This window comes from Lactuca saligna, chromosome 3, assembly GCF_052625555.1.
Source record: "Lactuca saligna cultivar CGN05327 chromosome 3, ASM5262555v1, whole genome shotgun sequence".
Lineage (NCBI taxonomy): Eukaryota > Viridiplantae > Streptophyta > Magnoliopsida > Asterales > Asteraceae > Lactuca > Lactuca saligna.
The window spans coordinates 101242163-101265372 of NC_136419.1; the positions used below are offsets into that span (position 1 = coordinate 101242163).

The 23210-nt window shown below is 39.0% G+C and overlaps 1 pseudogene; it reads right to left on the minus strand.

Moving 5' to 3' along the window:
• Positions 1–11446: 11446 nt before the first annotated feature.
• Positions 11447–14295, minus strand: LOC145035834 (uncharacterized; annotated as a pseudogene).
• Positions 14296–23210: the final 8915 nt, after the last annotated feature.

The following is a 23210-nucleotide window of genomic DNA, read 5'->3' on the forward strand; positions in this document are numbered from 1 at the left end:
TGTAATAACATAATTAAAACGAAAATTTTGGCCTATATTTTTTGTGATGTTACACGATTCGATTGGGTTTCAATGCTAGGAGTAACATAAGAACATCCAATTGGTTGAACATTTGGAGGAGGATTTCCATTTTCAGTTGTACATGACAAAAGATCCTCATCAATCCCGTTCAAATAGTCTTGCATGCGATCAACCCATTGATCATAGTATCCAGGGTTAAGCATAGGAATCTTTGTTGAAGATCCTAGCAGATGAGAATAGGATATCATTGAGTTCAAGTTGAAATTTTCCATGAATGTACGGATGAAGTTTTTTAGAAAAACTTAAGAGATTTTGATAGCAAATTGCTGAGATGATCAGAAATTTCAAGTAGAACACTCGATTCAACAAATCAGTTGCAGAATCGTATCACAATTGTAGATCAAGAACACTTTTCACTTCAAAAGGTGCGGAAACTTTTAAATCCAAAATAGATTCAAAAACTTTTGATTCAGAAAGAAAATCAAATCGTAGAGATATGATTCCTGCTATGATACCAATTGATAAAGTATTGAATCGAGAAATGAAATGTAAATCAGAGTAAAGTGAATTATGAACACAAGATGTAAATATGATCTTGTTTCAGCTCGTATTATGCTTCAAAAGTTACAGAGAGAACAGTAGACAAAACTGACTTCTAAGTTCTTATCTAACTCTAGGTAAGTCCCTATTTATAGGAGAATATTAAAGCATACAAAAAATTACAAAGCACTAAAACATTAAGTTTCGACATATAATGCCTTCGTAAAATAACATTACAATTTCGACATCTTACAACCTAATTTCGACCCTAACATTAAGGGATAAAGATGGAAACCTTATCCATCTAGACCATAAGAAGGACATATATGAGCTTTGGAACTCTTAGAATCAAAGAAAACAACTTAACCCATTAAGCTGTTTATAAACCCAATGTCCACGGTGTGACCATGGGTTGGCATGCCATGGCATTTGGGAAATCCCCACCTATTTAGTCATCTATAGGCCACGATGTGGTGGGAAATTGAAGTCAACTTTGGGCGATTGGCTTTGAATTGATTTGAATTTTGGTCAAACTCCAAATTTTGGAAGGAGGGATAAGGGTTTAACTTGTGTGGCTATATATATATATATATATATATATATATATATATATATATATATATATAAGATATGTGTTCTTGACAGTGAGAGCGGTAGCAGTTGATTATCATATGATGGGTGAGTCTTTTAATTGTACTCATGGGTCGAAGGAACCAATGCATGCCCACTTGATAAGGGTTTAACTTGTGTGGCTATATATATGGTTTATAACATATGTATTCTCGACAGTGAGAGCGGTAGCACTTGATTATCGTATCATGGGTGAGTCTTTTCACTGTACTCATGGGTCGTAGGCACCAATGCATGCCCACTTGATTGTGTGTAAGTCCGCAATCTACTTGTGTATCAATCAGATCCGTTTGAAGTTGCAGAATCCCAATCAAACGGATGATGTCAGATCAAATAGAAGTGAATGAGAACAAGAAGAAGATCAATCTTGTATGTATTGATATGAATGAAGATCCGGATACAAGATTCACACATACTAACACACACTCTCTTTTCTCTATCTCTAGAACACCTTCAAATTTAGACACTTAAGCTCCTCTATTTTCACAATTATGCATTCCTCATCCTATATATACTAGACATGGTCCGTGAATGGGTTTACGGCCGTAAACCTGTTCACGGCCATAAACACAATCATAAACACATATACGACTGTAAACACCAAGCTGTTTATGGTCCAAGACACAAAAAAATACATTTTCCTAGAAAAGTAAAGTATAAACCATATTTTTGACCCAACAATCTCCCCCTTGGTTTATAGCTTTCTTTTCTTAATTGAACCAACAAGCTCCCCCTAAAAAGTAGCTGGATTTTCTTGTTAATCTTCAGTTGGAGATTGGCTTCAGCGTTTATCTTCAATGACTTCACAACTTCAAGATGAACTTGATGAATCTTCAATAAATGACTTCATCATGAGCAGTTGGGCATTTCTTTATAATTTTACATTTAATGCACATTAGGTGAGCAGGCTTCTTGTAGAGATTCTTGAAAGATAGCACTTCAGCTTGAGAATCTTCAGAGAGAAAAATCAGAGAGAAATAATCTTCTGGATCACTTTAGCAGGTACAACGATAGCAGCAGACTGATTGAGGAGGCATCAATGCAATCTGTCACATAATCTTCAATTTCTGCTTCACCTTGCTTCTAGAGTAGAAAAATTGAATGTTGGAAGAATAATCTTAATTTCTTGCTCCTTCGAATGAGAATTCTTCGATGCTCACGGATGATGCTTTGGCTCAGAAATCTTCGACACAAACTCCATGAGTTTCATCTACACCCGAATTAGACAAAACAAAACTAAAAGAAAACTTAGCACACAAATTAAAACAAAAACAAAAATAATTTTGGATTTTGGATTTCTTCGAACAAGAAATAAAAATATTTTTGGATTTTGAATTTTTTGAATTTTATTTAATTTTTGATTTTTTTAATTCTCCCCCTAAATTTGTGCATAGAGGAAAACTATGAACAAATTTAACAAAAAGAAAAATATTTGGGATCAAAGTTGTGAGACAGTCTTAACTTGTTTATCGGTACCTTCACGTTCATGAATAGATCTGGTCAATCGTCGGTATTGCGGTCCACTTAAACACGAAGAACATTGATAAAATTTTCTAAATAAAGCATTTAGCTGATGACGACCACGTGTATTGTTGTCCACTTAAATTAAGCAGCGAGATCTACATACAACCTCTAAATGGTTCAATTTTAGTTGCACTAGAACGTGTTTCCCGCTTCCCGATATACCCGGGTTATCAAGAACTTCCAAAGAACTCTTCACTTTAGGTGAGTAAAAAATTATTAAGGGGGATGTCAGATTTATAGATAGATACATATGTTGTGTCCCAGGTTGGATATATTTCAATCACGTAGAGGGGACAATATATGGCTAGCTAGGATAGAGGGATTGAGAGGTAGAATGTTGCATATGCTGTGTCCCATGTCGGATCTTCTAATCATGCAGAGGGGACAACATATGGCTGACAGATAGAAATAGTTTCATAGATAAGAAGGTGTGTAGAACTAGAGTTGCATATGTTGCATTCCAGGTCGGAGCTTCCGATCACGCAGAGGAAGCAACATATGACTGACAGACCGAAAGCAAGAGAATAATTTCCTACTGACCTACTTTATTCGAACCCCCCATTCTCCCTATCAGAACCAGAATTAAGGACATAAGTCCATACATCAAAGAAAATTCGAACCACTATTCTAGATGCGTATTAATTTAGTGTATCCCATGGGTTCCCGTGTTTATCTCACTACTCAATCTACCCAAGCGTCGTATGGTCAGTCCAAACAATCCTAAATAAATCCACACTGTCAAATCCTTCGTTCCTATCAACACATTGATCACAAAGTCTAGACAATTCAGATTCAGCCCCTTACACTTGTTTTAGACTGCCCGTTATCACTTTCTTGATATCACTTCCCAATAATAACTAATAACGAAAAACTATTAAGAAAATGAAAAATTGTCTTTAAAACGAATCATAGTAAGATAAACTCAGGAATATAGAGAAGAAAATGCAAACCATAATTCACCGACTGAATTTGCATACAGAAGGTTTGAGAACAACACGCATAATCTCAGAACAGATCTGAAAATTCTTCATGTCATTAAGCACTAACCCCATGGGTGATCACTTCCTTTCTTCCCTTCCCGCAAAGACACATACTCTCAAACAATGTTCTAAGTGTTGTACAATTGAGATATGCCTCCATATCATGTGCCTGGATTAGCTACTACCAACAAACCAAAGTCTGATGATATGCCTCCATATCTGCTCCGACACAGAGCGGGATCCGTTGGTCTTTGTAACCCAGTCCATTTTGAAACTGGGTCGACCTTTTTCATCCTTGCACGAAATTCTCTCCCATGACATATCCTGTTTATCACAAACAGAAGATGAAGAAATATTAGAGTCATTAGGTGACGTGGGAAATTGAACCTTGGGAACCAATATGTAGTTGGGTTTGACCCATTTCTTTTTCGATCCGATGGGTGGCTCAGTACTTTCTTTTGAACTTAAAGCCAATCGTCATGATAACTTTGACCTAGCCAGTCTTGGTTTCACTGGAGCATCTCTTGGATTGGACTTCTTGGCTAACATTCCCTTCCAAACCTTGGGAGCTTGATTCTTAGTCTTGGGAGTTGGATTCTTGGCCTTGTTGGCATTCTAGTCCATTGTCTGATTGTTCCATGGAAGGATTTCTTTTGAAGTATCTCCCACTTGGTGCGTTCTGCCAACCTTGTGCATAGTAGGGAACATATGCACGATTAGGACAATTTCTAGCAATGTGACCGCACGTTCCACATTGAAAACATGCATTTTTCTTCACTGTGAAGTTGTTTCTTCCTGCCCCTGGTGGCGTGTCCTTGCCTTGTATCTTATTGTTCCCACATGCACAATTACACCAGACACTCTGTTTCACTGGAATTGGTGGCCTGTATTTCTCAACAACAGGTTGATCAGAAGCAGCTGAGTTCGAAGCAACATATTCAGAGTTCAAGGTGATGTTGGTTTGTTCAATGGTTTTCTCCTTGTTCTCATCCTCTGCTACTTTACCTACACATGAAATAGAAGCGTTAGTATTTTCAACCTGAATACCTCCTGACACAAATCTAACTGGTTTGCCATATTGAAGATGTGCCTCCCTATCAAATTCTTCTGGTGTTATAGGGATGAATGTAGTTATGATTGAAAGGTACAGGAACAATATCATACCCTAGACCTTATTGCTGGTTATTTTTAAATTTTAAACGATGATCTATCATGTTCTTAACTACTTCGCTTGACACATCAGATTTTCTAAAGTCAAAATCTATAGTTACCAATTTGTTTTTTAACGTGTCAAGCTCAACAGTTAATTCAACAAGTTGTTTGCTAACATAGTCATAATTTTCACATTTATTACTATAATCTTCTTGAAGATTTCTAAAGTCTTTGGTTGTTGCTTCTAATTCAACATTCAAGGGTTTCTGTCCTTTCCTAGGTTGACATCCTTTGTATTTTAGGTCCTCGACTTCCCCTTTTAGCAAATCATTATGTTCACGAAGAATTTTAATCGTAGCTTCACATGATTGAGAGCATGAAACTTCATTGACCAGAGTGTTTGCGGAACTCATTGTTTTTCCACACTTCAAAGTGTCAAGTTATTCAGTTACAGCAGCAAGACTAAGATGATTGAGATCTTTTGTCTTCTTGATGACAGGCACATTCATATCCCATGAATTCGGAAGTGAATTCAGCAGCTTTTTTTTTTATCTCAGATTTAGTCAAGAAGATCCCAGCTATATTCATCTCAGTAGTAAGTGTAGTAAATCGATGCAACTGTGCTTCCAGGGTTTATCTAGGGATATATTTGAACATGTTGAACTTTTGTCTTAACATATCCTGACGACTCTCTTTGATGTCTTCATTTTCCTCGTAGAACTCAAAAGCCATTAAAAGCACAAATTTAAAAGTCAAACTTAAATTTAAAAAAAACACCCTTTGACTATAAACCTCAAAATTCAACCTTAAAAGTCAAACATGAAAAGTGAAACTTAAAAGTCAAACCGACAAGCTAAATTTGGAAATTTAAAAGTTAAACGAGAAAGTCAAAGTTTAAAGTCAAAGGTCAAACTTTAAAAGTCAAAGTCAAAATTTTAAGAAAAAAAATCAAAAATCAAAAACTATTTTTTTTTATATTATTATTATTGTTTTTTATATTTTGGATGAAAAAGGAATTTAAAACTAAAAGAAATTGAGTTTTTGGGTTAAAAGTGTCAATTTTTGAAACTAGGAACCGAAGGGGAGTGGTTTTAAGTTAAAATCGAAGGGTTTGTAACAAGTTGTTGGTTGGTTCAGCTGCTAAGGCATGTTGCTGATGAACCTGGGGACCCGGGTTCGATCCGCGGCACCTCCAAATCCGTTTCCGTTTTTATTGAAGAACACATGTAAGCCAGTTAAGTTGTTGAGCCAAGCCTATCCTACCAAGCCATCCACCGAGCTGAGGCCGCAAACTCCAAGCTGCACACCGCCGGTCGTAAACTCCAAAAACCCTAGCTGCTGGCCGTAAACGCCGCCACCCTCTCGCTAGTTACGACCAAAAACAACGATTTTTTCCCCTTTTTGCTCCAAAACTCTATCCAAAACTCGTTTTTATGAAAAACACAAAGAACAATCCCCCCCTCCCCCCTAATTTTTAGAGATCTATCCAAAAATGCAAAAATCTTTCAAAAATGAGATTAAATAAGCTCCAGATCTGACAAAATTGACTGATACAATCCAAGCTCTGATAACAATTGTAAGGTCCTAAAACGGATCTTTACCAATGATCAAGCAATCACAGAAACAAGATTATGAGTAGAAGAAGAATTGAAACAAGCTTGCACACGTTTATTACTTGAAAACGTCAGGTACAAGTTGTTTACACTTGGCCGTGAACTGCCTAGCATCAACAACTAATAAAGACCTACACAACCCTTATTTATAATCGACAATGACCGTAAACAAGACATGGGCCGGAAACTGGGTTTACGGCCGTAAACTCTCCATTGACCGTGAACCCAACTTTGACCTACTGTTATACCAAAAATGCTAAAAAGAACTGCTACAATTGAAATCCTAGACCAAGCCAATAATTGAGCCCTTCAGCTCTAACTGGCTAAACCCGTTTTGGTGGCCCGCCCCAAGTCTTGCCCATAGCTGACTTCTTTGCTAGATGATATCAAATAGTACGAATAGAGTTCAATCCCTCAGAAAGTCATAGTACGACTACAGGTGAATGCATCCTAGCTCTCCTCATTCAATAGGCTAAGCCTATCCCTTTGCCGTAAAGCTAAGACAGAATTCAGCTAGGACCGAAGATAGGATTGCGAACTATATGAAAACTAAATAGATCATTGCCAATTTCATTCCAGTCTTTTCTCAATTGAGAAGCCAGCCAATAGGTCAATTCTTCCCTTATATCATATCCATTTTACACAGTCTTTGTTGAAATAGTGTAAATAGTGTGAGACTTTCAACTAATGAAATCTAAACCAGCTAGTTTAGTCAGATAGCGGCTAAGCAATCTCTAAAGCAGCTATCGGAGCAGTAGCAGCTTGAAATTCACATACCAAAGACGATGGAATTCCCCACTTTCTAATGCAATACGACAAAGCTTAGGGATGTCAGCTAGTCCAACATCAGTCATTCTAATGGAATATCTGGAATATCGAACTAGGAATTGAAAGACTTTCTTTCTTTATATACGAGTCAATTACATACCAGAAATCTCGAACAGTAAATGCTATACCGGAATTGCAATATCTAAATTCAATCTTAGTGAATTCCATACAAAGTAGTCCAACCAAAATCTAACAGTATATCATATCTATCCTATAAAGGTAGTCCAACACAAGCAATCAATACTACGCCTTCAACTTTTGAGAAGTTACTTTGTGAAATAGGATTTCTCCCTTGTACAATTTCTTCATTTTAGGTAGCTTGAGCTAAGCCTGTCCTAAGAATGAGTCGGGTAGGACCTTTCAGTCAAGTGCCTTGTCTTTCGTGCCTATTCATTTAGTCCAACAATTGAAATACCTATTTACATTCCTTCCCAATCCACTTCAAAAGTTACTTTGTTTAGTCAATAGATGCAATGATGCGATGGATAAATCTCATATGCTCTCCAACTTGCAAGACCTTCTCTCCCCCCTCTTGGAAACAGGTTAGCGATGAGGAGAAAAGTCGCCCAATGTATGGTCCTAATTTCAACACGCCACCTATACAACTCACTACATGGGTTTAAGGAAATCAATATACTCATGACCAGGCACATCAGAATAAAGGCCTAACTCTCAAAGTAGTGATGTACCCTCAACATCATAATAGAGTAGTATGCTAGAACTCTTTCTCTTAAGGTGTGGAGCGAACTGTTAGACTAGGAGCAACGATTTATTTTGTTGAAGAATGAGTTCTTCCTTTAAATAGATGGCGAGAATATGTTCTTGGTGGTAGGGAATGGTTAAGCTTTTAGTAGGCATAGAGTAGAAGAAACTGATAGATAGAGAGAATTTCCACCATATGCCAAAAAGAGGAAGACAGAAGCAAGAGTCCCCCCAGGGGAAAAATGTGAGTTCATCGCTGAATTCGGAGTAGTTCAAATCAAAGAGTTCCATATATGCGGATTAAGCAAGAGCGAGTTTGTTTGAGTATTTCTTGTTTCTTGAAGCGTGGAATGCGTGTGTGTGAATTGTTTTGCCGTCTTTCTCTTATAACGTTCTTAGAGGATACGACAAAACCACTTTGTGTTTAGTGGTTTTTAGGGAAGGATCGGGTCTTTTCGAGAGCTTCTTGACCCGGAAAAATAGGCTTTGTGACCGATTTCTTTGAGTCAACATCTTTTCTGTGCATGATAAAGCGTGAGGTTTGAGAGCGTGTTGTACAAACAAATGCTTTATTCGATCACTTTTTGCTGATCGAGATAGCATATGATCCGTGCGCTAAGCAAGCAGTAAGCATTTTCTACTTCAACAACTTCAAATTATAGTTGTTTTGTGTTTCAAAATGACTTTAGTTTTCTTTTTTCTTTTTCTTTTTCTATTTTATAATCCAATTTTATTATATATATAAAGTAGAGTGATGTCTTTATGACAATTCGTCAAGTCTGATCGAGGAACCTATGCCCAAAGTGCTTAGGTAGCTGGTCACCGTTTGGCTAAGATCCTTGATGACTGATTCATAAACCACTCTAGCTTGATTTCAGTCTTGTGTTAAGTGTTCGCATATCGACTCAGGTCCTAACAACTTGATGTCAGACTATTCAACATGAGGGACATCCAAGTCTTCTTACACAGATAACATAAAGAAAAGGATTAGATGCTTAACATAACGACTCATATGTTTTCACGAAAGAAGAAGGAGCTCACAGACAATTAACAAAGGACTGTGTTGGTGTTCCGTGCTACCTCAACTCCTAGTTCTAGTAGTACAAGATTGAACTAATGACTCTCACAAAAGCGGTATTCCCCCTTATATATAGCCCAAAATAAATAGAATCATGGAATTCTTTCCGAGAGCTGTTGAACTAATGACTCTATTAGAAAGTAGAAATAGCAACTTTTACAAGAATTTTCAAGTAGATGAGATTGGTCGAGTGGTCTCAGTTAGAGATGGGATTACACGTGTTTATGGGTTGAACAAGATTCAAGGTGGGGAAATGGTTGAATTTGCTAGTGGTGTGAAAGGAATATCCTTGAATCTTGAGAATGAGAATGTAGGGATTGTTGTCTTTGGTAGTGATACTACTATTAAAGAAGGAGATCTTGTCAAGCGCACTGGCTCAATTGTGGATGTCCTTACGAGAAAGGATATGCTAGGGCGTGTGGTCGACACCTTGGGAGTACCTATTGATGGAAGAGGGGCTCTAAGAAATCACGAGCGATGATATGTCGAAGTGAAAGCCCCTGGGATTATTGAACGTAAATCTGTGCACGACCCTTTGCAAATTGGGTTAAAAACTGTAGATAGCCTGCTTCCTAGAGGCCGTGGTCAATGAGAACTTATAATCGGGGAGCGACAAACTGGAAAAACAGCTATTGCTATCTATACCATATTAAACCAAAAGAAGATGAACTCAAGGATCACCTATGAGAGTGAGACATTTTATTATGTCTATGTAGCGATTGGACAAAAATGCTCAACTGTGGCACAATTAGTTCAAATTCTTTTAGAAGCGAATGCTATATAATATACCATTCTGGTAGCAACCACTGACACGGATCCTACTCCTCTACAAATTTTGGCCACATATTCTGGCTGTGCCATGGGAGAATATTTCTGCAATAATGGAATGCACACATTAATAACCTATGATGATCTTAGTAAACAGGCAGTGGCATATCGACAAATGTCATATTTGTTATGCCGACCACCAAGACGTGAGGCTTTCCCAGGGGATGTTTTCTATTTACATTCCCGTCTCTTAGAAAGAGCTGGTAAACGATCAGACCAGACAGGCGCAGGTAGCTTGACCGCCTTACCCGTCATTGAAACACAAGCTGGAGACGTATCAGCCTATATTCCTACTAATGTGATCCCCATTACTGATGGAAAAATTTGTTTGGAAATAGACCTCTTTTATCACAGAAGTAGACCTTCTATTAATGTCGGCTTATCTATCAGTCGTGTTGGGTCTGCCGCTCAGTTGAAAACTATGAAACAAGTCTGCGGTAGTTCAAAACAGGAATTGGCACAATATCGAGAAGTGGCCGACCTTGCTCAATTTGGGTCAAACCTAGATGCTGCGACTTAGGCATTACTCAATAGAGGTGCAAGGCTTACAGAAGTACCAAAACTATCACAATATGCCCCACTTCCAATTGAATTTTTTTAGTCATTTATGCAACTATTAATGGATCCTGTGATCGAATACCACTAGACATAATTTCTCAATATGCGAGAGCCAATTTAAAGAGTATAAAAACAGAATTACTACAATCCTTTTTAGAAAAGGTGGGTTAAGTAACGAAAGAAAATGGAACCAAATACATTCTTAAAGGAATGTGCTTTGGGTTACACAATATAAAAGAAAAAAAAAAGAAATTATGTATGTTAGTGGATTAAAGAACTCAAGCTCGAAGACAAAGAGAAGCGAGCTTTTTTTTCCGAAAGAGGGGCCTATTGACACAATCCCATTTATTTCTCCCTTTCTTTCCCTTGGTCAACAACCAACAAAAGAGGGAGATAAAGATCTCGTTAGTCCTGCTATGATTGCCACAGGTTGTCGTAGGCCCGACGGACTTTGGGAGGGAAGGGAAAGGTCAAGTTGGCGGGGACCCATGCTGAGAGTAATTGCCCAAGAATATCAGTGAGGTTCCAGCTATAGTGAAATGAAGGATCTTTCTTAAAGCGAACTATGGTTGGAAGAAGACAGGCGGGAGTGAGCCGAACGAGAGCAAAGTGAGTTCAAGTAGTGGGCTGTCGGTCTGCTCCCAAAGAAGAGTAGCAATGCTAGATTAAGAAGGGGTAAAGCCATAACTCTGCCCTAAGCATTGAGCTTAAAACAAGCCGCAATAAATACTTTTCAGGTAGCTTTCCATGCCAAGCCAGCACATGGACCGGATTGGTACTCGAAGGGGTTTCCCTTCCTCGGCCCCTTTCTTCTATCTTTGACTGTCCACAAAAAGACAACAAATAAACGGAGACGTGTCACCAAAGCAACACTTTCAGGATTAATTACAGGCCATGGTGATCTTCGATATCCACCATTGGATTGACCTGAGGCATCGGGGACTCACCACAACCTCATGCATATATAGAGCAGCACAAGTTCCTTCCATCATCTAATCTCCTCCTAAGACTTTTGAGCCTCCTAGGATACTGTCGTAAGCTGCAGCCACAAGATTAATATGTGGAAATGGCAAGTACACACTGTGCACCATGAGCTTGACGTTGCGGATGATGTCCATCACCTTAATCCTCACATAGTTTATCCTCATCGGCGTCGAGGTTAAACCTCTACCGGCACCAGAGGTTGTGATAAGAAGCGGTTTGCCTCGTTCCAATGTCAGCAGAGCAGCCCCACGGGAAGCTTCTCCAGATCCGCGATTGACATGAAATGGTTTGGCACAATGTGGAACCTGACGTTGCTGATATGATATAAGAGTGAGAACCGGAGATGATCGAAAGGTTGTTAATGGAGAAGACCGTCATATTGTATTGTTAAGATTCACAAGCTCGACGTACTTCACCTTTATAGCGAGGGATAGGATGCTGAAGTCATTGTTACAGAGCCGGAGTATGGCATCTCTGAGTATCAGGCGCATGATAGCGGGCTGCACCGAGCCAGAAGTCTGGATATGTTGACCAGAATGATGATCTGAATGGAACGGGAACAAGAGCGAGGTCATCCTCTCCACGTCGCAAGAAAATGTAAAGAGTGTAGAGGTGAAACCTTGAAGGCGATGAATAGCCACCATGCCATTGTTCAAGAGATCGGGTTGCGTGATCTCCACCCCTCCGATAAAGACCTTAGCACTAGCAGTTGTGCTAGTCTTTCTATTGACCGAATCAGAGGTGAGGGTGATGCAACAGCCTGGACTCAAGGTCTCTCCTGCCTCTTGGGCGAGGGATTAGAGTAATGTTATTTAGTTTGATGAGGGTGGTTGCCTATTCAGGAGTTCCTAACCTGAATGGACACCAGCAAGCAGCTACTGAATGTAAACAAAGTAAAGGGGATGGAATCAACTCAATAGAATTAGGTATTGAATATGACTTCTGAAGTGCTAAACGAAGTTAAGGATTGATTCAATACCAAATCCCAGATCCCTATAGAGAGCTAATGGTAGGGGCCCCAACGCCCATCGTGAACTACGTTAATTTCTGGAGCAATGAAAAACCTTGTCTCTTTTGAAGGAAGACCTGTACACTTTCCCTTTGCTGGGCCTATAATCACGAGTGAATCCTTTCTGCCCAGAAACTACTACTTCACCTGATCAGCAACCCTGGGATTCCTAGTAAAAACTACACCTTCATCTCGATGAAAGGTGGGATCCTAGATCACTTGAATCTTCCTATTCGCCTTTTGGGGGGTCCCTCGTTGATAGATGGGGGCAATCATCTGCGTTAGTGTATAGTAAAAAAATAAATTGAAAATTATTACAGTAGCGAGGAGAACTTATGGACAAAAAATGAGGATTCCAGTGGCTTTTGCCACTTATGATCAGTGTTCAAAAGAGCGGGATGGTTCAATGGCTTACAATGTTCAAGCAACATTCTTGTTGGAAGGATTTTTTAGGAGGCCCTAGCATCTTCCGAACATCCCTAAAGGATAGAACAACATGATGATGAAGGCGGCGAAGGTATGGAGGAAAATTTTGAAAGAGAACAAGGAGATCCATGAAAAGGGGGTGACAAGGAAGTAGTAGAAATGTTGAAGAGGGGACAACCCACTCTTTACTTTTCAGGGAGGCTGCCCCTCCCTTCTTGTCTATCCTGGACCCCTTCGTGAGTCCTGTTGGTTTGGAAGCTTAGTTAGAGCTCTTACCTCATGGTAGCTCTTGGAGCTGCATGCTAGCGTTTATCGAGGGAGTTGGAAAGAGCATTTCCAGTTGAATCAGAATTGATTTCAGATGAATCTAAGGGGGTGCTTTACACTACAGAGAGGATACTGTCTTGTAGTTGCGGAGTTGCCTGGGATGAATGCTTTCCTTATTTCCAAGGGTGCTTAAGGAGTCTATCAAGGCATAAATCGATATATGAAGCTGGGAAGTTACCAATCATAACAAATAGCATTAGGTTGCTTATTTCCTGAGAGTTTCTATTTTTGTTCGGTTAGGCTGTCTAGGGGAGGCAACTCTTCTAATAACAATAGACACCAATGCTATTTTTCTACTAATATTAGATAATATTAGATTGACGAAATTCCTTGCTTACATGCGGATAGGTCGCTGATTGAGAAGAACTACCGCTGAGATGTATTAGATAGATAGATAGATAGAGAGAGAGAGAGAGAGAGAGAAAGAGAGAGAGAGGGTTGGTCCCCGTCTTTCGTGTGTAAGATGCCTTTGGACTAGTATTGAAGCACAAAGCTAAAAAGGAAGTGGGAAAGTGCCCGACTGCGAAGCTCGCAGAATTTTTTCACTCTACGAGTATGAGTAGCAAAGGGGGTGCCCTAGGGGAATGTGAAATATGGAATGAATTAGGAAGTCTCCCTTTTGTTCAATTTCCTTCTCCTCTCTTTCAGATTTCAAACCCTTGTGTTTGATTTCTACCAAAAGATCTTTAGTGTATATCCAACATTAGATCTTGGACTAGCCGCATTCCCATTTATATTATCAAATATAGGTAAGGCCAACCCGCTCCTTCATCATTTCATTTTTTGTAACGAGAATATATATTGGTACGAAGCGCAAGTACTTAGCTTAGAGCCCTGAGCTCCTCGGATCGGAAGAAGACCAAACTGCGAAAGGAGAAGCCCTCTTCAGAACCCATACCCTAAGTCATTTCTTTTTCTTTTATTTATTCAGAATGACCCGCTGACACTTGCTTGCGCATGAACATCATGAACATGTGGTATACTTCTTGGAGGTGCCAGTAAGGCTAAGGCGACTCTGGCTGCATTTGCCAAATCTGAGTGTTGAGGGGTGCCTAATGGTCTACAGTATATGATGAGGGTTATTGCCCATGCCATTTTGTTTATAGAGATCGACTAGAAGAGAAAACCATTTTTATTGCCTACTCTATTCCTAAAGGAAGAGAATTCATTCCCATTCCTTAGAACAATAAACAGCTTCCATTGAGTCTCTAAATGAAAATGACTGAGTCTATGAAGCTACCCTCACTCAATGCGAAGAACTCTCCGACCAAAGCTTTCCTTTCCCGAAGCGAACCCTACCCGGAAAAGACAACTCTTGATGTTAACTGACAATGGAATTCGCGACACTCACTTTCCTGGGCCTTCGATCGATCTTTTGTGGGAGAAGTCTCTTAGTACGAGATAGAAGGGGCAGCTGCTGTGGGAGTAAGCATAAGCAAGCAGTAAGCCAACCACCGATCTATCTTAATGCCATCAGCAAGCTGCTACCTTGGGGCTATTATACCAGGTTTTTCTAAGACTGAGACAGAGAATAATGAATTCGAATATGCTATAATAAGAACACTTATCAAATCCGGATCTATTTTATACAAGGTGACACCACTCCAGCAACTACTCCCGGGCAAAGTACAACTACCTTTGAATAGGTTCTTTCTCTTAAGTTAGGGTTTGCATAATCTGATAAAGAAGGAAGGGGATTTATTCTCTTACTAACCGGGTTAGGGTTTTCTCTCTTGTCGAAATGCTAGTTTCATATTAGACTTTCAAGCTGCGGCTACCTGGGTTTTCTTTATATAGCTATCCCGCAACTAATCCTAAAACAATTTCTGCAGAAATACGATAAATAGAAGATAGAGTGAAAGAAGTCTTTATCTCCATGCAATCCCTCTACATACTGACTTGAGATAAAGAAAAAAGAGAAAGACTTTCTATGACAACTCCTATTACTACTGGGGTAGCTCCCGAACCTTCTTAAACTTCTTCCCTAGATTTCTTCGAGACTTCAACTTCACTTCTCAATTGTCTAAAAGAAAAGGTGGTATGTTCCTGGTAAAGGTATTTTTCTATTCACTGGGCACCCTCTGAAACGACCTCTATAGTTTAGGGCTCAAATGGTGGCTATGTCCTACCTTACTTCTCAACCGAACTAGATTAAGCAAAGCACGCAAAGACGTCCACTGTCTACTCATGTTATTCCTTTTATCCTTGAGTGGCGGTGGGGCCTATTGATTCGGGGGCATCAAATACAGATTTATGGAGAGATCGAGGAAGTGTGGTGTGGTGGGCGAAGTGCTAGTGCCCTATTGATTCGGGGGCATCAAATAAATATTTATTCGTGTAGATTCCTGGTATAGATACCTTCTTACTATATTCTCAGACATAATTTTTTTCTAATTGTTTTGAATTCTTTTAACAGAGATGCTAGGGCAAGCTCAGTTGTAGTGATAGACCTTGTTTTCCCTCTTTAACTAGGAATAAAGAGGCATGGCATCTATTGAACCTGGAGACTGAACTAGGTATGATTAACTTTCCCTTACTGCAACTATAGCTACAACGACATTTTATATTGGATAAACTACGACTACTGCCAAAGAAACTTTCGTACCTTATTGTGAGAGTTTCGATGATTTGGCTGAGGTGAGCTAACGAATTCCTAGTTGAAACTTCACTTGACACAGCATTCGTGAACATAGTAGAAGAAGTAGAGGGATCCTTCTTGACTGAAAGTATTATATCCGAACAACTAGGTTGAGCTTGAAAGCTTAAGGTGAACCATAGTTAAGGGAATCTATCTTTACTTACTTCCTGACAAAGAAAAGGAGAAAGAGGTTCCATGTTTGCAGGTGCTTCACCCAATGAATTAAGGCGTCTTAGCCCAAGCCTTATCCTATTTATTTGGCATTCAACTTCAAAGCTAAGTGGTAAAGGCATGGAATCCAATATCCGATAAACTAGGCCACTTCTCTTACGATCACTGATGACTCAACCGCAAAGAATGAAAGAGTTGGGCACTCGACTGCAATGTCTCTCTCTCTTGTTGCGGATGACTATACTTCCACTGCTAGATAAAACTAGTAATAAAGATATGGAATCCGCTTTTCCCATAACTGCTTGACTCCCGGGCATCAGTTAAAGTTTAAGCATAAGGACTTGGGCTTTAACTGAAAAAAAGCACTCGTACGATTGATTCAATCAATATGAGCTATCATGTGCCTACTTCTTGCCTACTATATAGTGGCCCCTACGGATACGCCTGCCCCAAAGACTTCCACAACACCAATTCCGACTACTTCTGCGTCTGCCACGTCTTTAACGAATTAGCTCTTCAACTTTCAATGCTAGAGCCATTCTCGCGGGAGAAGAGCTTACTATAATAGGGAATCTAGCTTGAAAGACTTGATCGGTAGTGCCAGTTATTCCCTACCTTGTTTGTTGAACTTCTCTTATATTGATTCATACAACAGAAGGAAACTAGTAGCGATATAAAAGCAATCAAATAAGGCATTCTCTGCTGGAGAAGAACAGACTAGGTTTTCTTTCTCTAAACTGATAGTGTTTTGGGATAAAATTAAGCCTAAGCCTAAGTTCAAGAACCTTGTGACTAAACAATAGTTTCATAAAATGCCTTTTGGCACTCACTCTCTATCATGTTCACTATCCCTGATAATAGATATACTAGGTATTATTCCATAAGTCACCGGGCGCTAGGTCCCCACCTGTTGTTCCTATGACATAAGCTACCTTACCCGATTCTGACATTCGACTTGAAAGGAAAGCATAAGGAGCCTCAACCTCTTTTCCTTACGTAACAGAAAGAGATAATTTTGTAGTTAAGTCACTTCCCGATCTAGTAGTTATTTCTGCTGCTCAATTCACGGAATCATTTTAAGCGGCCTCTCAGGAGACAAGAAAGGAAAATTTTCTAGAGCCGTATCCTAACCTGATTCAGAAACACAACGTGATGGAGGCCTAGTTGTTGATGAGTGAGCGCTATCTAATGAATGTGTGGACTTGGACACTAGGTTCAAAGGCGAGAGCAATAAAGAAGGCATTCCATGTCCCCTTCCTTGTTTATGTTCCGATTACTTGACTTATAATCAATCTAGTCCAGACTGCCCCGACATTCAGTTGATATATCTATGAAGGAGATTTCTTATCTACTATACTGCTACAACTGCCACAAAGAATGCTTCAGCAGCTACATCACCGGTTTCAAATGCACTAGAGCTCTCTACCTCTCAGCTTTACAATATGGATTTGCCAACATGAGCGCCACCAGATACAGATTGATCTCACTCTTTTCCCACTGATGACAGACTTATTCAAGCACTATCGATATCCGATGCCAAACTTGACTTCGACGCGGGCAGGGTTGCTTTCTAAACAGACGAGTATGCTCTTTCTCTTCTTGCTATTGATGGGGCATATTCAACTGGCATATCCAATAGTGTCGCACAAGACTTGACCAGGTTAGGGGCTTCTTCCTCCGCCTTTAGTGCGACTCCCTAACCATATTTTCCAGATTCAACTGGAGCTCGAGATCCTCTTTTCCCATCAAAAGGTATAGATGAGGAATCTATCGAGTGTGCCACTAGTAGTCAATATCCATCAACTAAAAAATCAATCTTTATAGGTGGGACACCAAAAACGAAAACAGAGAAAGCTGTCGAAACAGAATAAAAAAGAGACTCCTAAATGGGTGGAGAATCAGCCTCAGAAATTTTGTTAGTGAGAGAGGACCTAGCAACCTTGCTATGTGATTACTGCCTTTAGAAAGCAATTAAGACAGAATGGAATCAATGACTGAATGAGCAGCCGGACGTGGGCATGGGAAATAAGTTCCCTTATATAATGGAATCATTTAACTAGGCTAGGAAAAAATATCAACCAATTCTATATTCGTTTTTTCCATCTGATCTGATGACCCCCTTGATGCCCTTTATGTTCTCTCTCTCTTTCCATAGAGTAAGTGTGCCTTTACGGGCCCCTATCTAGCTGCTTTGTCTCCGCCTCACCAGAAAAAGAAGAAAGAAGGTTTAGCGACTCTGCCCTAGACTCCTATTGGCTAGTGTGCTAGTTCCCCTTATCTAGAAAGTAAATATTTCGGATAATGGATCGTATAAGAAAGAGGGGATTGTTGCAACTACAGAAACAACCGTACCAGAGAAATATAGACAACTACTAAATCAGAAACGGGCGTAGCCTCGAGGTCTAGTTAAGGAGCCTCCTCGCCTTACCTTGTTGATATTGGAAATAGTCGAGAATAAGCCCTTGTCATGCTTCCCTATGAGTTGGGCATCAATAGAAAGTGAAGAGAAAGAAGAAGCAGAAAAAATCCATATAAAAACAGGCATAATCCGATCCATAACTTGCTGTTGATGAGTGATCTGACTTGCCCGATGACCCTTACCTTTATGGTGAACGATCCCAGCCATGCCATATAAAAATGTGCCCTCTCCTTGTTTCCATGATAGTCTAGAACCGATTTCGTGCTTGATAGTTACACTTTTTTTTTGTTTCCATCTGATGACATCGAAACGTTGGGCTGGGTAAAAAAAGATATTTCGAGAAAGTAGGTTTAATACAACAATATTGTAGTATAAAGAGTGATGCATCAAAAGGTTAGATAGACCGACCATCCTCCTACCCACTGGCGTTTTTCTAGCTTACGAAACTTGCTAGTGAAACTATAGCTATCCAGGAATCTGCAACTAGAACTACAAAGCAAAGGGATTACTTATCCCTAACAAAAGGTGCAAAGCTTGGTTAGGCCAGTTCCTGCTTAAACTCCAAACCCCATAGCCCTTCCTGTTATGGCACGCCCTCTATTGCCAAGACGAGACTAAAACCGCCATATGCATGGGAGAAGAAAAGCCTATATCTGGGTATGCGTCAACAAGTTATGATTCCTTTACTGAAGAAGTCAAGCTCTTCAACATGGGTTTAGTTCATACATTATGAAAGCTTTCCTATTCAAGACCTACTACCAATTCTTTTGTAGCTACTACCACTACCGAAGCTTGCTTCTTTTGGTTACCGGTTGGGGGTTTGAAATTAGAGAAAGAAGATCCGGTTGCGTATACCATTTCGATATAGAGTGAAATTAATTACCAACTTTCATACCAAGGAGTCTTTTCCCGTATAACTTCCTTACTCTTTCAGTATTCATATGCACCTGCATCTGCAACTTATTCTTAAAATTAGTTGCTTAGTTATTTTATACGCACGAGGCTCGAGGTTGAGTTCTACACTGATCCCTTCACATTTGAATGAGCGGATCTTTATGCTTTAGTAACAAGGATTAGTCTCGCCCTGAGGCGTAACCCGCTTGACAAATTCTCTTTGAGGGTTTTAAGAATAGCAATTATAGGGGAAACAAATTCGATGATGGAGCTGAAGTCTAGTTTCTTGATGATAGGAATTGTCGTTTTCTTCTTTCAATCCCACCATATCTATTGAGATTATCAGAGTTGCCTATGTGAGGTTCCTTCTCATCTCTGGACTCTTTCTAATAAAAAGTGTCAAAAAAACGAAAGTTAGCAAAATTTTATTCTTAGTCTCTTCTACTCAACTGCTTATAATCCGGTTGTGGCATCCAATCCGGTGTTGCAACATGGGTTTTCTTGGCCCTTTTGCTTTAGCCTTCCCTTTGTCTGGGTATGAATCCCATCTCTAAATTGAGTTTTCTTTGCTGCTCTTACTAGTCGTTTTTTTAGACCTCGTCTTCAATGCTTTCTTTAAAATGAAAAAGGGGGATAAGACAACTTTATTCCCCTACTGAAGGAACCGTTGGAAGGTTTGGTGCGCTAAGCGTGCGTGGTGCTAGTAGTATTGGTTCTGGAACCATGTACCACTAAATCAAAAATCTAATCATAGCGAACAAAGCGAATGTATCTTCTGCTAGTACAAGTGTTTCCTTTAGCTGGAAGCTCTTAATTCGTGATGCCTCTTCTTTCTAGGCTATCGACAAGAAAAAGTAGCCTCTTGGGCGAGGGTCTTATTTCCTTGCTTTGCTTGCATCCCTTGTTGGAACTAAAGAAAATCGTTGATCTCCTTTTGGTGCACGTTCCGTGAGCATAAAATCATCGATTTGGAGGCCCCCCCGATGCTTCACAAAAGTCATCTAGTATAGCTTTCACAGTACCCACTTGTTTAAAGTATGCTTCAACAAATAAGATGAAGTCATCAGCAAAAAACAGATGGGATATGGCCATACCTTTTTTATGTAGCCTAAAAGGTAGCCAACTACCCAGATCAACATTAGTTTGTATCAGTTAACCCAACCGCTCACCAGCCAGTACAAAGAGGTATGGTGATAACGGGTCCCCTTGTCTGACACCACGTGAAGGAAAAAAATCATTAGCTCTAAGACCATTCCACAAGAGATTTATCTGTGGGGAGGAAATACATTCATGAATGACAGATTGTATGTGTTTAGGGAGGTGTAACTCCTTCAAGAAATGGAATATCAAACTCAATTTGGTGCGATCATTAGCTTTTTCTCAATAAATCTTCATGGCCATGTACCCTGTCTTCCCTTTAGGTATTTTCATGGAGTGAATGATCTCCTGTGTAAAAGGAATATTATATGTACTCCCTAACAAAGCTGCATTGATTCGGAGCTATAATGAGGGGCATAATGCTCTTCAACCTGTTAGTAATGATTTTGCCTTATCGATGACGTTGCAAAGACTGATAGAAAATCTCTGATGGTCGGAGGCTTAGGAATAAGAACAATTTGCATGGCATTTACCTGTCTTAAAACTGTTGGATTAATGTCTAAGCCCATAACTATATTTGGTATGTACTTGACCCGACCCGACATGGTCCATTTGGGTTGCACTTCACTAACACAATTTATATGGATAGTCTTTTGAGAATAGTATATTTATGATTAATATTAATATATTATAAGTTCTAATATATTAATATGGAATCATATTATTTAATTAGTATTGATCAAGAATTAATTTAGAATTAATTAAGTGATCAAAATGAACTAATTAAATATGGACTCTCATATATATGGAATGGGCCAAGTTCATTTAGGTTGGGCTAAGCTTTCATGGATAGTCTATGGTGTGTTAAACCCATGGATCATATGAAATGAAAGGTCATGGGTTTAACCCTAGTCTCCATACTATATAAAGATGTCATTGGTTGGTGAAATTGGCACTAGTGTGGTACACTAAGAAGGGCTAGTCGATTTCACTAGAGAGAAATAAGTATCCATATTCTCTAAAGTCTTCCAAGGTGTTTTGGTGATTTGTGATTCCACTTGAGGCTTCCACACTATTGGGGCTAAGCTCTTAAAGCTTGAAGACATCAAGCTACATCAAAAGGTATGTCATCTAACTAGTACTTTGTAGTATAAGAACTTCATAATATGCTAGTTAGGATTAAAGTCTTGGAAAGTTCTTATTTGCATGTATAATAGAGAAAACATAGATCCAAGGTTTATAGGGTTGCATGTACACCATAGGAGTGTTAGAATGCTCAAAACCCAACAGTGGTAGCAGAACCTAGGCTTGTTTTCTTGTTAGACTCGCAATAGAAGGTGAAAAATCATGTTTTATTGTTGTCTGCCAAGCAGACTCGCCGAGTCCATGAAGGGACTCACCGAGTCCAAGGCAAAATCGATCCAACTCGCCGAGTTGGTTTGTGCACTCGACGAGTTGGACCCCCAGACAGCATAAATTCGACTTTTTTGGCTGGAATTGGACTAGGAACATTATCCTAAGATGTTTTTGGACTTGTAAAGTTGTTTTTGATGTGGTAATGTTCATGCTAATCCAATTTCAATGATAATTGTCAATAGATTCATGTTTTGTATTAGTTTAAAGTTTAGACTAATTACATGAAAAAGTTTGATTTGAATTATCTTGTTCTTATGAGTTGCTTAGATTAATAGTAAAGTTGAGTGAAATAGTTATTTTCAATCCAAATTAATCTAAGAGTTGATTCTAAAATGTGTTTTTGTAACTTGTCCTCAAGTTATATGAAAAGTCACATTTAAATTTCATAAAACTCATAAAACTTGGCAAAGGTTACAAAAATGAAGAGTCTTGTCTCATTGAATGGTTTTATGACTCCATAACTTGTGCTGAAGTTATGGAAGTTCAAGAGTCACTTCATTAAGTAATAAAATGTGTAACCTTAATTAATTAATTAATTCCATAAGTTACAAAATAAAGATAAGTTAATTCTTTTATTAGTTTAAGGTCTTCCATAACTTGTCCTCAAGTTATGGAACTTGAAGAGTTTTTGGATTAAAACTACTTTAAACACATAAGTTATGGAATTAAGTAGTTTTGATTAATTTCAAAACTTGCCCTCAAGTTTTGGAATTTGAAAAGTGTTCACTTATGAATACTTTAATTCCAAGTTAGCCCTTAGAATTTTAAAAGTTAAAATTCAACCTTTATACTTTATAATATTATAAGTTAATAATATTTATATACATATATATATATATATATATATATATATATATATATATATATATATGTATAAGAGTAAAGTCAGTCTTATCATTAGTACGCCTCATTCACGAAGCCGGTCTATAAGGGGGGGGGGGTATAAGGTTACTGCCTATAAAATGGCAGTTTAATGGGTGTCCACTCTTACCCACCGCTTCCTTGACCAGTGGAGGGTCGTTAGCCGAACGGGTTTGACAGGACTATAATTCTCCCTTCATTAAAAGTATTAATGATAAATACTAAGTAACTAAGCTCTTAATAATACCCAATCTTAGTTACTTAGGAAAATGTGAATAAGGTGCTAATCCATGAAATTAAACTTTGCACTTTGTTTAAGTCGGTTAGTGGAGCATGTGTGGTTAACCGGCACACTAACTCGTATTTAACAAGGTAGGCAAAGGGTAACTTAATGTTTATCATAGTATCGATGGAGCGTGTGTGGTTAACCGACACATCGATTGAGGGGTAAACACTTAAGGGTACCAAGTAATTTGCATGGTTACTTCACACCTTGTTTTGTGATCCTCGGCA